This window comes from Lissotriton vulgaris, chromosome 9, assembly GCF_964263255.1.
Source record: "Lissotriton vulgaris chromosome 9, aLisVul1.2, whole genome shotgun sequence".
NCBI classification, from domain to species: domain Eukaryota; kingdom Metazoa; phylum Chordata; class Amphibia; order Caudata; family Salamandridae; genus Lissotriton; species Lissotriton vulgaris.
Genome location: NC_141697.1, coordinates 789509935 through 789526498, shown reverse-complemented (window position 1 = coordinate 789526498; position 16564 = coordinate 789509935).

The window sequence follows — 16564 nt, the reverse complement described above, 5'->3', positions numbered from 1 at the left end:
CACAAAATGGACACATCAACTTTTGAGGTTTACAGGGCATTGTGGGTAGGAACCTTCGTGGAATCCACTTGGGGCACACCCCCTGGAACTCCTCAGGGTGTCTAGTTTTCATAAATGATACGGTTTGGTAGGTTTCCCTGAGTGGCGATCCATCCTGGGCCCAAATACCACAGCTACCGCTTTCGTCCATTTTTCCATGTGGTCCCACTGCAGTGCCTTTAAAAAAGGTACTGCAATGGGAGCATCAAAGACAGTTCCAGCAGGGCATGGACTGTCAAGTCCATGCCCTGCAGGAACTGGGTGTGTATGCACACAGGGTGGGCACAATATGTTCCCTCCTGCATGCACCCCATGGTGCAGAGGCAACAGGCTTTTTTTCTTCACTGTCACATTTTCATGGCGGTCGTACTGCCATGAAAAGTGTGGTGGTGAGGAAATCTCAATATGCTGTGTGGTGCTGGAGCAGTACCACCAGCATATTAGGGGCTGCAGACCACTACAGTCCTAATGCGGCGGGTGGACTGCCAGTTTTGTGGTTGGCGGACAGCCACCACAGGTTGAGAGGTCCATTAGATCGCTGATATAGGCCTTAGTGAAAATGCAGGATATGCCGCTTGTACTTGGGACCTTTGTAAATTATGGAAATGCATTTTCTTGAAGGCATCCATTGGTGTGTTACATGTCCAAGAGTTGATGTATACTAGGAATTTAGCGCTATTAAGACATAATTTAGATGCAGAATATTTGCACTTACATCAGCAAGTGCCTAACTTAGAAGTAGAAGTCCTGTTGAATATGATATTGCAGTTGAATAGGACTGGAGAAAAAAACTAAACATAATCCAGTTATTGAACAATACAAAAATTATTTACTAAAACAAACACAACATGAATCTATTTTGTGAGTAAGTGGAGAAGTTAAGAGTATTATGTGCCTCAAGGTTTTGTGTGAAGGGACATCACGAAGGGTTAGGATGAAAAAGATGCAGGTGGAAGTGCATGATTGCATACCAGAAATGTTGGGGTAGCAAAAACTACAGGGTGGCATTTGAGTAGTTATTTTAAAATGCTGATCAAGGAATTTATCTCAAGGAGTGTCCTTTGGGGAACGGTGTTTGAAAATTATAGTAAAAAAAATATTGCAAAGGTATTTAAGTTTAATGTGAAAATTGTTTATACATACGAGAGACGTGGACATTAACTGTGAAATTAGGGATCTAGCTACCTTTACATCTCAGGCAATCACCTTCACTGCCTCAACTCAGGAAGGACCTCAAGACCTGGCTCTTCGACTGCACTGCAGACCCCCTCCCCCCACAGCGCCTTGATACCCTAACAGGTGATTAGCCATGATCTTTAAAAACCCTGATTGATTGATTGATTGATCGATTGTGCTTATGGTGGGCTGGGTACCGAAGAGTCGTGACCAGCCATATTGTGTAGTAGATGTGGACAGCATCAACCTGACAGAGCTATTGGACTCAGAATCGAAGAACATTGTTGTGTCTAAAGAAGAAGATTGAAAATATTGAAAGTTTTTGATGGAACTGTATCTTAATAAAGACTAGAAGAGAGGAAATAACATCAATCTCCATGTCCATTCATGACTAAACATGAAATATTGCAGGCGGCAACCAAACTGGAGTGAATGTAGAGTATGCAATGCACTGTTGGTTTTGCCAATAAAGTTTGAAACTGTAGTTTATTCCACGCACAGATCAATAGTGATGAGTGATGATGTCTTGAAATTTTAATTAAATAGTAAATAGAAACATGAATGCGTGTTTAGAGGTTAGTTAGAAATGTTGGTAGGATTTCAGCTCAAGGTATTTTTGAAGCTAAATGTAAAATCCAAGAGTAGTAAGTTTCACACTACAGTCAGTGATAAGGTGAATAAGATTTTGGAGGCGATGTATATTGATAGAATAATAGAATTTCATGAGCCATTGGAGCTAATTGCACCAATTATTCCAAACAAAAAAGTTATGGTTTAGGATTATGTGTTGACAAAAGGAGAGTAATTAACAATATTGTGGTACATCGTGACCAGTGCAGGAAAACCTAGCACTAATCTGATCCTTCTTCTGTCATCCTCAATCCTGCACCACCTCCCTCCCTGTCTCTTCTTCGGGCCCTGTCCAAAAGCGCCAAGATGCTCCTTGGAGTGAACGTTGCGCTATATAAAACATTTTTTCATTCATTCATTCATTCATCCAACAGTCATGCTGTTTGAAATTGGGATGGAGCGTGAGTGAATCTCAACAATCAATTAGGCTGGTGGTCTCATGTATTAGTGTTGCACGGCAAAAATATACATTCTCAAAAGTGATAATGTGGTCTTAGATGAAATTCTATCCACAATGGGGGTGATGTAGGTTAATCTCTTTGGCAGAAACTGGTATTTTCTGTCAGGAGGAAGTGGGATATCATCAGCATACCAAATGTGAGAATGGAATTAGACCTAAGTAATATTTATTAGTCCCCAGTACCAGACAGTATTGAAGAACATGTCTCCTTTCTGAGACATTGAAGAATTTCTAACATTTTTTGCTAGAAATACTGGCCCCCTGAAAGAGTCATTCGTCCAGGGAATACACTATGAGGAGAGTGATGGAAAGAATTAATGGTTTGAGGGCACTAAACATGAAAGTGGAAATGATCCCTGTTAAAATGCTTTCAAGATTGGAAATATGCATTTCTAAAGAGGTGTAATATGTGTTGGTGCAGGGAGTGAACTACTGAATTTTCATCTCAAGCTTAACCCTCTGGTAGCTTGGCACAAAAGCAGTCAGGCGTAACTCAGAGGCAATGTGGAAATTATGTATGCAGCACTTCGAATAGTAATAAAGTGAAAACACAACATAAGAAAAATCTGCACCACTTTAGGAAAATAGAGTAAAAGTTAATAAATCATTTGAGACCAAAATGACAAAACGCAAGTCAGTAAAACCAGAAATATGCAATTTTAAAGATTTATGTGAAAATAGTGCCTAGAAGCACAAAGTGCCAACTGTGGTTATCTGGTTGTACTGGACAAAGTTGCAAGTGCAGGTTAACTGTGATGGAGCACGGGCTAGATTGAGGGACCCAGTTGAACAAAGTACCTTAAATATTGGTTTGCAGAGCAGTGCAAGATCCCACCTCGAGGATGCATCACGCAGCAGTGGTTCTGAGGAAACCTGGGGGGAGGGGGGTGATGTGAAGTCCTGCGTTGCTGTTGAGGAGGCTGTTGACAAGGGGCCTGTGAGGCAAGGGATTGCATCTGGGATGCGTCACACTGCTGTGTTTCTGATGAAACTGTGAAGAGTTGCCTCATGCTGCCTCTGTTCTGCTCACACGAACAGAACTGGGCTAGCAGAGCACCTTCAGACCCACTTCCAAGGGTCCAGGATTGGAGTTGTGCCACCTGGGGGGTAGGACTCACCGCAGGCAGAGTCCAGGTTCTAGGTTCAATGTGGCTGGAGTCTTTCTTTGTCCCTGAGGCTCTGATCAGAAAGTCAGCCAACTAGCCTTTGAGTCACTCTGGTGGTCCTGGGTTCAAGATGTAGATCCGGGCCTTTACACTCAGGCAGCAGGGCAGCAGAGTGACAAGGTAGCAGTCATTGCTGAGCAGCACAGCAGACCTCTTGAGTCTTTCACAGGTCGAGAGGTGTACTGAAGAGTTAGTCTAAAGGTCCGTACCTTATGCCCACTATAAAGTTGGGGAAGGTTCTGGAGGTTTCCACCCCCGAGGTGTATGGAGTGTTATCCTCCCTGCCCTGGCCCCAGCTTGTTTTGGTTCACAAAAGACTAATGTCAAACTCTTTGCGAGTGTGTTAAGGCAGAGGTTTTGTGATGTGCAAGTGTGGTAGGAGATGGCCCATCCTGCCAACACCTATTCCCCCTTTGTCTCACTTTTTTGGAGCACTATATGAAGACCAACTGGCAGCTATATCTAGGCATGTGGCCCAGGATACAGGATGAATACAAGAAAATGTTAGGACAAGAACATGCCAACTTTCTAAAAGTGGCATTGTCAGAATTGTGACTTAAATTCAGACTTTATCATTAAAGTGGGTTTTAAAATACAATTCTTTAGACACCAAACTCAACATCTCAGGCAATCTCCATATCTGACCCAATTCAGAAAGGATCTCAAGACCTGGCTCTTATGCTGAACCATCGCACCCAGACGGATCAGCAGCAGCCCCCCCCCTCTCCTCTCAGTGCCTTGAGACCCACATGGATGAGGAGGCTGGCTTTACAAGCTCCTGATTGAAATTATGATTGATTGAACATTCCTATCTGCTTCCAATTGAAAGTTACCACTTGTTGAATCCAATAAGGGAACCCAATATTATCCTATGGGAGCGGTACACCTCACAGTAGTTAAAAACAAATTAAAGAGTTATTCACTACCAGGACATGCAAATTTAAAAGTAAATGTCAAACTTTTTGAAAATACTGCATCCTGCCCTCTGGGCCGTGCAGGGCCTACCCTTGGAGTGACTCATCTTCTATATAAATAAAAATGTAAATGTTTGTTTGTTCAAAATCGCAAATCTCCAAAAGTTCTTCACCAATCGCTTTGAAATTTTGACACAACTTTGCATTTGAATAGGGGAGTGTTTTTATATACAAAACGTTGGATTCCAATACGCACGTGCCGAATACGCGCGTTTTAAATCGAAAGCCCGAACAGACACATAAAAATGTTAATGTTCGTTTGTTCAAAATCTTAAATCTCCGAAAGTTCTTCACCGATTGATTTGAAATTTTGACACAACGTTGGATTCGATTAAGCGCGTGTTTATATATACACAACGTGGGATTAGAATACGCACATGTCCAATACGCGCGTGTTTTTAATCGAAAGGCCAAACAGAACCTATCGATTTGGATGCTGCGCAAAAACTACAAGGGACACATAGAGACAATAGTCTACATATATTAGGATGGACAGTTGGTGTCAGATGGCAGACCGGGAAGTGGGTGGAGGGAGGGGGGAGGAGTTGGTTCACTTTGCAACATTAAGAAAGGACGCATAGAGACAATAGTCTACATATATTAGGATGGACAGTTGGTGTCAGGATGGCAGACCGGGAAGAGGGTGGAGAGAGGGGCGAGGAGTTGGTTCACTTTGCAACATTAGCACGTGTTTATATATACACAACGTTGGATTCTAATACATGTGTGTCCAATACGCGCGTGTTTTTAATCGAAAGGCCGAACAGACCCTATTCATTTCGTTGCTGCGCAACAACTACAAGGGACGCATACAGACAATAGTCTACATATATTAGGATGAACAGTTGGTGTCAGGATGGCAGACCGGGAAGTGGGTGGAGGGAGCGGGGAGGAGCTGGTTCACTTTACAATATTAGCACGTGTTTATATATACGCAACATAACAATAGTCACAAAAACATATTGTGTGCCCAGAAGCATTGTGAAATTAAACATATTAGAAACGTGCGCTTACTCTTTTCTTTCTCTTCCGTTTCATCAGACTGAGCCACATCAATGTGTGGCAGGGTACAGCTAGTATGCAATAAAAAAGGGAGGTTTTGCCTTGGCAAGAGGTTTTACCATGCCAGGTCGAAATGGAAGTTTAAAACTGCACGCATAGGCTGTAATGGCAGGTCTGAGACATGCCTAAGGGGCTATGTAAAGGGGTGGCACAATTGGGGCTGTAGGCCCACTAGTAACATTTAATTTACAACCCCAGGTTATATGTAGCACCACTTTACTAAGGACTTACCAGTACGTTAAATGTGCCATTTGGAAGCAAGCCAATTTTACCATGTTTAAAGGAAGGAGCACAAGTCCATTAGCACTTATTAGCAGTGGTAAAGAGTACAGAGCCCTAAAATGCCAACAAAAACACTTTCACAAAACATAGGAAAAATTGGGGATGACCCTGCAAAAAGGGTCAAATCCAACATAACCCCCCTCCAGCCAAAAGCAAGGACAGACTAATCAATACCTTGATGGGCTTCCCTGCTTAGGTGATAGAACTTGGACAAAGGCCCTGTAATGCAAATGCACTTGTCAATTCTACACCTCTCTGAACTCAGTTGGATTTCTCGGTCTACACTCTTGTGAGCCACTGAGCAGACCCATGGGAAACCCTTCTCCTCACTTGTGGACCCCATCTGTGCAGTGCCTATCATTTAACTTGCTCACAGATGCATTCCAGTATGCAGACATTACCACCATGGCCAACAAAGTGATACAGCACAGTTACCACTTGGATCAGACTTGTGTCCCCAACGCAAGGAAAATTCTGCCCATAAGGATAGCAACTAACGGAGGGCACTAACAGATTTCAGTGTCAAGAGCAAGGCACTGGACCATCCAGGGTTCTCTGGCTACTGAGATTTCTCAGTGCGGGGGGATAGTGAGGTTCTGTGACGATTTGAACCCGTGTTTTCAACATTGTCGTAAATACATAATTTTGGTATCAGTGAACCGCAAATGGTCCATTTAGCATATCCTGGTGTTTTCGCTGTGCTACGAGCAAGAGCACTCCTGTTACAAACACATTTCTAATCTACCCATGGCATCCATCTTAGATCATGGCAGCCATTTTGTGTTTCTTGCCCTCACATAGACAATGGACACGCAATGACCTCTGATTTCTTCATTTCGATTAAGGACACGTAGGCTTAGCCGGAGATTCACCTCTCTAGTGACACGTGCACCTTAGAGCAGAGCACGCTGTGGCTACATGACTCAACAAAGGCTGCCTCCTCTGCCTGAGGCCAGTCCTGCTATACTGGTTCTCGTGTTTGTTGGCCTGATCATGATTAGGCGGCCGAAGCTGGTAGCCTTGCCCATTTACAACCCACAAACATCTCTTATCCTGCTTTTCTATCTCCTACACCTGGCCCTGTTTCTTTCTTTCTGAACCTTTATTAGGGGGAGGTAACGAAATTTACGATGAGGCGGTCCGGCTCTTGAATGAAATGTTGACATGGGATTGTGATGGAATAGTGGGAACCCCTCTTCGTAATGTTTGACACCAGATATTATCGACGATTCCTGTGCATCGCCAAATATTTATTGTTTAGGACACAAAGGTTTGGGAATGTACCAGTATGTAAAGAATTTGCCTGAAGGCCAATATTTAGTATATAAGGAGCAACCCTTCTTGTACAAATCGAACAGGCTCCTGGTTACTGCCCGTGTGTAGTTTCTGTGACTTCTGTGTCCCTGCAGTAATAAACCTTTGGTCTTTGACGCCACCATCGAGAAGCCCGTGTTTCTGTTTATTTGTGCACCGAGACAGGTAGAACTCCGGGGTCTTCAGGTGTTATCCCTGACACCTCTGGACGGAACCAAAAAGTCCAGAACTCCAATTGGCGCCCAACGTAGGGCGACGTCATTCGGTACCGGTCCAAAAGCCTGAAGAGTTCGAGAAGCTTCGTGTGAAGATTCCTGAGGGAGGCGCCCCACTTCATCGATCCCGGCATATCGCAAAAGTGGCCCGACGTTCTCTTCCACGAGGGTTACCGTTCAGGACGGCTGCAGTGGTCCGTTGCCTTGACCGTCGCCCTGTCTTGGACCCGAGGTGCAGTCCTTAGTACGGCGAGACAAGACGGGTTTCTCCTTGGTGACGTCTTCAGTGCCTCAGTTAAGTATTTAGTGGTTGCTAGTTGGTTGCTTCGTAAGGGTTGTTAAAATCCTTTTAGTTCTTGGTTTGGTTTGGTTTCGTAAGATTATCACTAGTTGTACTGGTTAAGCTAATCTATTGGTTTAGTTTGGGTATCGATACATTAGTTCGTTTTTGGTAGGCCTAAGTTCTTGGTTCGAGTGCACATTTCTGTTTGTGTTTTTGTTCATTCTGTGTTCCGGATTACAAAATGGTAAGTCGGAAAAATTGTATGTTGTCGTGTTTTGGTTGCAACAGTGATTCCCGGTTGGAGGACTCATGTCTGGTTCCTCCGATTGGAACTCCTTTATATGATCTTTATTGTAAACATGGTGTGGGTCCGATATCTTATAATGAGGTGTGGGTCCGTTATACAGACAAAGACGGTGTCCTTAGTTGGCCACTGCATGGTAGTTTTGAACCTGAAGTCCTTGATAATTTGGAAGTGAAACTGTTTAAGAAGAAAGCCCGGCCGGCAATGTTTGATTCTTTTCGTTATTGGCGAAAGGAATCTAAACAGAGAGAAATTAAAAGATTGAAGAAAGAACAGAAAGAGCAAGAGTTGACTTTAGAACAAGCTGCTAAACAGCTGCAAATCAACGAGTCTGAGAAGGCAATGGAGGTGGCTACTAGAGAGCGTAATTTAGCGATCGACAAGTGCTACCCTGCCTTGCCATCGAGTACAACTAAGGTGGTAGAGGACTCCGAGAATGATCCTTTGCTGTCTTATTTGTTACAGTCACCCCCACCGTATGCACAGGGTGCTATAGTTCCTCCTTTACCGAATGTTCAATTGCCGGTTGCTGGACAACCTGGTATTCCTGCTCCTGCTCCCCTGAATCAAGCTCCTGTACCACCTGTGGTCAATGTGAATGTTCCTTCGGCACCCCCTCTTCCTGGGGTGCCGGTTTCTTTGCCTATACCTGTATCGCTTATACCTACTGTTTCACAAGCTACCTTACTTGATACTCCTACTGTTCCTATTCTATCTGTTCCAACTGCGACTGTGTTCTCTACATCTGCTAGTATTATGACTCCGCTTTCTGTTCGTCGGAGAATCACTGATTCTGTCTCTAATATTCTGTTTCCTTTCTATAAAACTTTAATTAAGACTCCTGCCTCTGAGTCTGTACAGAGACGTAGTCAGCTTCCAAGCACTGAGGAACGGGGAATCTTAGATTCCACGGCTCTCAGATGGATTTCGAAGAGTAGGAGATATAGTACGAGAGACGTATTAGATACTTTTATGCAATGGAATGAACCAACGCAACGATATGTTTTCGACGAGATGTGCTCCCTTTTGCGTGATGAATTAGAAGAAGATGATTCTGAATCGAACTTAGAAGAATTAATTAATGTTCAAAAAGAGTTTGCTGCAGGTACAATAATTGGTCAAAATATAAAGGAAGCGATGGAACTGATTTTAAGCTATAGGAATGATCCGTCTCTTCGTTCACCGAGAGATTTAGAGAAACCTAGTACGAAGCAGAATCGCCAATATCCAATGAGGGAGGTTCCACCAATTTGGCGTGAAGCTGTGCAAGCTGATGCAGTGAATGGTATTGCAGCCGCTCCGGCGCAATTCCAGAGAGTGTGGATACACATTCCATGGAAGCGAGCTGAAGTGTTAGCGGTGAAACAGGCCTTGCCGGATCCGCGTAAGAATCCTGCCGGATACTATAAAGAATTAGCACAGACAGTTGAGGCTTGTGTGATGAATTTAGCGGACATTGACATGTTATTTGGGAATGTAGTTCCACAACCAATTTGGGCCAAAATTCGTAAAGAGAATCATCCAGTTGCCCTAGGTGGTGATTGGGCAGCTATCATAGCAGCGGATGGTCAGCAAATAGGTGGTTCCAAACCCGAACCTCTAATTGCTAATCTTCCAGGTAGGATAATTGACTTAATGAAGACTCTGATGCCAGCATTGCGCGTTAACTGGGACAAGTTGTCCGCATGCAGGCAGAAGAAAGACGAAAGTGTCTCTGACTTTTTCACGAGGTTCGAAGAGACTTTTGTATATCACAGTGGTCAGGATATGAGCACGGAAGGAGGACAGAGATTGTTTGTCGATAAATTTGTACACAATCTGCTACCAGAGCTTTGCAATAAATTGAAAGATTCCGAGAGTGCGTGGGCTGTCTCCACAACTGCGCAAATACTTGCAACTGCACAGTATTATGAAAATAGGGATAAAGAGGAGAAAGAGAAATCAGATAAGAAAACGAAAGATTTAACAAGCATTAGAAATGCAATAGGTCTCGCAGCATTAGAGTTAGTGCTTTTAGAATTGTTAATGGGTTTTTTTGTAAATCTTTAGCATGAGGTTGAGGGTGAGTGAGGGTGAGTGAGGGTGAGGGGTTGAGGGTGAGTGAGGGTGAGGCTGAGGGGTTGAGGGTGAGGGTGAGTGAGGGTGAGTGAGGGGTTGAGGGTGAGGGGTTGAGGGTGAGTGAGGGTGAGGGGTTGAGGGTGGGTGAGGGGTTGAGGGTGAGAGAGGGTGAGGGGTTGAGGGTGAGTGAGGGTGAGGGTGAGTGAGGGTGAGTGAGGGTGAGGGTGAGTGAGGGTGAGTGAGGGTGAGGGTGAGTGAGGGTGGGTGAGTGTGAGTGAGGGTGAGTGGGGGTGAGTGTGGGTGAGTGTGGGTGAGTGTGGGTGAGGGTGAGGGATTGAGGGTGAGGGGTTGAGGGTGAGTGAGGGTGAGGGGCTGAGGGTGAGTGAGGGTGAGGGGTTGAGGGTGAATGGGGGTGAGGGAGGGTGAGGGGTTGAGGGTGAGGGGTTGAGGGTGAGTGGGGGTGAGTGAGGGTGAGGGGTTGAGGGTGAGTGAGGGTGAAGGTGAGTGAGGGTGAGGGTGAGTGAGGGTGGGTGAGTGTGAGTGAGGGTGAGTGTGGGTGAGTGTGGGTGAGTGTGGGTGAGTGAGGGTGAGGGATTGAGGGTGAGGGGTTGAGGGTGGGTGAGGGGTTGAGGGTGAGTGAGGGTGAGGGTGAGTGAGGGTGAGGGGTTGAGGGTGAGGGGTTGAGGGTGAGTGGGGGTGAGTGAGGGTGAGGGGTTGAGGGTGAGTGAGGGTGAGGGGTTGAGGGTGAGTGAGGATGAGGGGTTGAGGGTGGGTGAGGGTGAGTGAGGGTGAGTGTGAGTGAGGGTGAGTGAGGGTGAGTGAGGGTGAGGGTGAGTGAAGGTGGGTGAGGGTGAGGGGTTGAGGGTGATTGAGGGTGAGGCGTTGAGGGTGAGTGAGGGTGAGGGGTTGAGGGTGAGTGAAGGTGAGGGTGAGTGAGGGTGAGGGGTTGAGGGTGAGTGAGGGTGAGTGAGGGTGAGGGGTTGAGGGTGAGTGAGGATGAGTGAGAGTGAGGGTGAGTGAGGGGTTGAGGGTGAGGGGTTGAGGGTGAGTGAGGGTGAGGGGTTGAGGGTGAGTGAGGGTGAGGTGTTGAGGGTGAGTGAGGGTGAGGTGTTGAGGGTGAGTGAGGGTGAGGGTGAGGGGTTGAGGGTGAGTGAGGGTGAGGGTAGGTGAGGGGTTGAGGGTGAGTGAGGGTGAGGGTGAGTGAGGGTGAGGGTGAGTGAGGGTGAGTGAGGGGTTGCGGGTGAGTGAGGGTGAGGGTGAGTGTGGGTGAGGGTGAGTGTGGGTGAGGGTGAGTGTGGGTGAGGGTGAGTGAGGGTGAGGGGTTGAGGGTGAGTGAGGGTGAGTGAGGGTGAGTGAGGGTGAGGGTGAGTGAGGGTGAGGGGTTGAGGGTGAGTGAGGGTGAGTGAGGGTGAGTGTGGGTGAGGGTGAGTGAGGGTGAGGGTGAGTGAGCTACATCTAATGACTTCAGAGGACTGCTTATAGACTGTTTAAATTACAACCACTGTCGATAGTAAGTACTATTGACCCTGATAACACCCTAATATATGTCCAAAGTCACAGTTTGGTAGGACTGGGCCAGACCAATGTATATGTTTCTATAAGTGTAGTCAGGACCATACAAGGGTTAGTTGAATAGCCTTGGCGGAAAACCCTGCTTCATTGTCTGGGAAGATTTTATTTAAATAGCTCGTTCCACATTTAGCTGTAACAACTTAGGAGAGAGCCTTCCCCACCCACATCAAGGAAGATAAAACCTGTAAACGGTGCTACCTGACGGTAGAGCCCCTTTGCAAAACAGACATCAGGCAAAGAGTTATGCTGTTACTCTTAAATAGAGTGTTATGATGGAATGCACATTGAGCCCCCCGGCCTGGGGGCGTGAGGCGGGAGGGGCTTGGCTGGGCTCCAGCGTGTGTAGGATTCCTGCTTCCCTGCACGGGGGTCTCCTCTCTGCCTGCAGCTGAGGTCATATCCTGCCCTGCCCGCCGCTCCAGACATCCATACAACTCTGCCTCCTTTGTTGTGGTGCGAGCAGAGCAGGTGCGAGAGAGGCACGGAGAAACCCTGGCACTACCAGCTGCAAGGGGCACGGGAGCAAGATCACACGGAGAGACGCAGCTGCGGACTGAAGACGGGTCCTTGTTGTTGAGCGGAAACCGAAAGAAGAGGTACCTCTGTCGGCCCCGCGGGCTGCAGAGCACCAAGAAAGGGTGGAGGGGGCAGGGGAGGAGGGGTCCGGGGAGGAGGGAAGGGCCAGAGGGACTTGATGGGAGTGGTGGGGGGGAGGGGGTGTGTTTGATTATCTTTTTATAAAATCTTGTATCGAACTTTGAGAGGAAAAAAATAGACTTGAAACTTGTTTAAATCAATAACCCCCTTTGCACGATTTCTAGTTTTGCACAACATTCTAAACATCTGTAAGGGCCTGGTCGGACCCGCCTGCGCCCCCCCTCCCTGTGCTCGAGACCTCGGCCTGTGCCATGGAAGGAGCAGGCGGGGGGAGGTCGGAATAATAAAAGCTCACACGACAGCGTTTAAAGAGAAAAATTCCACCAAGACCCCAAACCCCCAAGGACGCCACGAGCTGCTTTATGTTTAAAGAGAAAAAAGTGGAAGTATTTCGGGAATCCGAGCTGCTGCTGGCGCATCCTTGGACTGTGTGGTCCGGGGAGGAGGGAAGGGCCAGAGGGACTTGATGGGAGTGGTGGGGGGGAGGGGGAGGGTATAGAGAGGGAGAGGAGGAGAGACAGGACAGGGGCAAGCAGCAGAGACACGGCGACACGGCGGGTAAAATAAACAAACAAGCCTTTCACCGTAACACGGCGGGCAGGGGAGGGGGCGGAGAGGGGAGAGGTGCGACACGGCAGGCAGGCAGGGGAGGAGAGTAGGAGGAGGAGGGGGGAGGAGAGTAGGGGAGGCACGGCCTAGCGGCAGGCAGGCAGGGGAGGAGAGGAGGAGGGGAGAGGAGAGTAGGGGAGGCACGGCCTAGCGGCCGTGCAATCAAGTAGTGAGGGGGCGGAGCTGGGGGAGGCTGTGAGAGAGAGTAGGCAAGGCAGGCGGCTGGGGGCATGTGCACGCGCATTTAAGCTCAATGCGCATGCGGATTGAGCTTAAATTTCTCGTGCACTGCAAGGAATCGCCACGATTCCTTGCAAGTTGGATAAAGAGTCGATGAGCCCCTATAGTCTCGCTTGCTCGATGCGCATGCGCATCGACAGGCGAGACCTAAAAACTAAAGTTCTTTTGCAACAGGCATATCCGCCTCGCATGAATCAAACCAATACACAGCAAGGGTCATATCAAAGGACAGATTATAGTTCACCGAGGCCGCAATATCAGTGGAACCAGTGTGCCTACTGTAAGAAAGAGGGTCATTATAAAAATGAGTGTCCGATCTTAGCGCAAAATAATGCGGCAGCAGCTCAGAGAGGTCGTGGTGGTTCTATGCAAAATTCTAGAGGTCGAGGACGAGGTGCTATGCCTCCACAAACGAATGATCGCCCTTCTAATCACTTTGATCAACGAAATGGACAGTCTGCCCAGCAAAATAGATCCCAACAGTATCATGTTGAGGACTATTGTGAAGTAGATGAGGGATTTCAGCAAACTGAGTACTAGGACAGCCATGGACAGAGAGAGGGAGTAGTATCAGTTCCAGTGGATCAGAGTGGGCCTTATGTCGCAGTAGCAACATCAGGTGTAGTCGAACCGTTTCTGTTGGATACTGGTGCCGCAAAAAGTTCTATCATTCATGCGAAACTCCCTGGCGCACCTTTGTCCGGCTTAACAAATGTTTCTGTAGGTTTTTCAGGCGCCCCTGTTTACAATCCAGTATCTGGTCCTTTGTCTATTTCTGTTGGACCGTGTCAATTGAAAGCACCCCTGATTTTGACGACAGGTTGTAATGAAAATCTGCTTGGTTTAGACTTGTTAAAACGCCTATATGCGACATTGTACTGTTCTCCGTCAGGAGTACAGCTTACATTGGGTAAAAGAATCACCTCTCCGATGTACTTGTCAATGAATGCACTCCCGCCAGAGCTGCGTTCACTCCCTGATACTCTTTGGGCGACTGGTCCTAACGGTGTAGGCCTTTTGGAAATACCACCATATGTAGTCCCTTTGAAAGCAAATGTTAAATTTCCACGAATTCCACAATACAAGATCTCTAGTGAAGGTGAACGTGCGCTCTTATTGATTGTGCAAGATTTGATTAAGAAAGGTGTAGTCGAAGAAACTAGAGGTAATGTCTGTAACAGTCCTGTATTACCGATTTTGAAACGTACTGATCCTTCAAAGCCTCCAGTGTATAGGTTTGTTATCGATCTAAGAGAGGTTAATAAGATTGTGGTTCCGCAGTTTCCTGTGGTTCCAGACATCACTGCATTGTTAACGTTGATTCCTGCTACAGCTACATGGTTTTCAGTTATCGACTTGAAGAATGCCTTTTTCAGCATTCCGATAGCCGAGGAAAGCAGAGATATTTTCGGCTTCTCTCTAGGAGGTCGAAGCTTCAGGTTTAAACGTGCTCCACAAGGCTATTGTGAGAGTCCATCCATTTACAGTCAGGCATTAAAAAGTCAGTTAGATTCCTTTGTACTTCCTCCTGGTTCTGCTCTAGTACAGTATGTAGACGATCTTCTGGTGGCTGCCGATGACAAGGAAACTTGCAAAGCAGCTACAATTTCGTTATTGCATCATTTGTCTAATTTGAATCATAAGGTGTCACCTTCGAAAATGCAATACTGCTGCCAAGAAGTGACCTACCTAGGTCATCTCTTGTCAAAGGAGGGAAGGAAGTTGACCCCAGAGAGAATAAAAGCAATTACGCAGATGAGTGTTCCTCGCACACAGAGAGAAGTACGTGCCTTTTTAGGTATTACCTCATACTGTAGGCAGTGGATCCCAAATTTTTCTCTTTTAGCAAAACCATTGGTAGCTTTGACTGGGAAGGGCGTTCCGAGTCCGGTGCCATGGTCTGCTGAATGTCAGGAGAGTTTTTCTGAGTTACGTAATGCACTATGTTCAGCTCCTGTGTTGGGTACACCAGATTACAGTAAACCATTCACGCTCTATGTTCACGAGAGAGAAGGTTGTGCGTTGAGTGTTCTGACACAGAGATTTGGTGATAAACAACGCCCTTGTGCGTATTTTTCATCAACATTAGATCCGGTAGCTAGAGCATTGCCTAGTTGTTTGAGAGCTACAGCGGCAGCTGCAGCTTCCATTCGACAATCTGCTGGTTTGGTGATGAACAACATGCTAGTGGTCATGGTTCCTCATGCAGTGGACACACTCACGAACCGAACCAAGACGCAACACCTTACTAGTGCTAGATTATCAGGTTATGAGCTGACATTATTAGCGAGTCATATTCAAATCAAAAGATGCAATGTATTGAATCCAGCAACATTGTTGCCGACTAATCAAGAGTCGAGTGATTCTGAACCCCATGATTGTTGTTTCAGAACCGAGGAAGAGACTAAAGGACGAATTGATTTGAAAGACACTCCATTGTCAGATCCAGATGGCACGTTGTATGTTGATGGATCGTGCTTTAAATTGGAGAATGGTGATGTGACTGCTGCCTATGCAGTAACGACTTTGAGTACGATTGTGGAGACTGCAAGAGTGAGTCAGAATTCTGCCCAAGCTGCAGAATTAATTGCTCTAACGAGAGCGTGTGTTTTAGCAAAGGGAAAGAGAGTAAATGTGTTCACAGATAGTCAGTACGCATTTGGCGTGGCCCATAGTTTTGGCCGTTTGTGGAAAGAGAGAGGTTTCATTACGTCCCATGGGACTAAGATTCAACATGGTCAGCTAGTTAACGACTTGTTGGAATCTCTAACCTTGCCGACTGAAGTTGCGATTGTGAAATGCAGTGCTCATAAAGCAATCACGGACGATGTGGGTTGTGGGAATGCTTTTGCTGATGAAACCGCTAAACAGACAGCTAGAAATATGATGAGTAGGATGTATGTTGCAACGTCTGCAAGATGGATTTCCGAGTCTGGCATGTGCGAGGATACAGTGGAAAGTGTGAAAGAGATTCAAAAAGAGGCAACTGAGGAGGAAAAGCGTGCATGGAAAGAAAGTACGGGTAAATTAGACTCGAGTGGATGTTGGATTGATTTGTCGGAACAACAGCGTTGGATGTTGCCTGATGCGTATGTGCTTGCAGTGGTAACGATGACACATGGAGTAGCACACATTAGTTCTAAAGGAATTTGTAAGATGTTGGCTCCAGTTTGGAAGAATGATGGGATTAGTAAGTGTGCAGAGAGAGTGGTGAAAAATTGTATGATATGCCTGATGCATAATCCTGGCAAGGGAGTCCCAACTCCTACTGGTCACTTCGCTCCTCCCTCTTGTCCCTTTGAAGTGATTCAGTTAGATTTCATTCACATGGATCGTTGCAACAACCTAAAATTCGTCTTGGTGGTAGTTTGTGCTTTCTCCAGATGGATCGAAGCATATCCACTAAAGGACAACACTGCCCTATCAACTGCCAAAATCCTTCTTAAAGAATACTTCCCTAGGTATGGAATGCCACGGATTGTATGGTCAGATAACGGAAGTGAGTTTGTAGGGAAAGTTATGC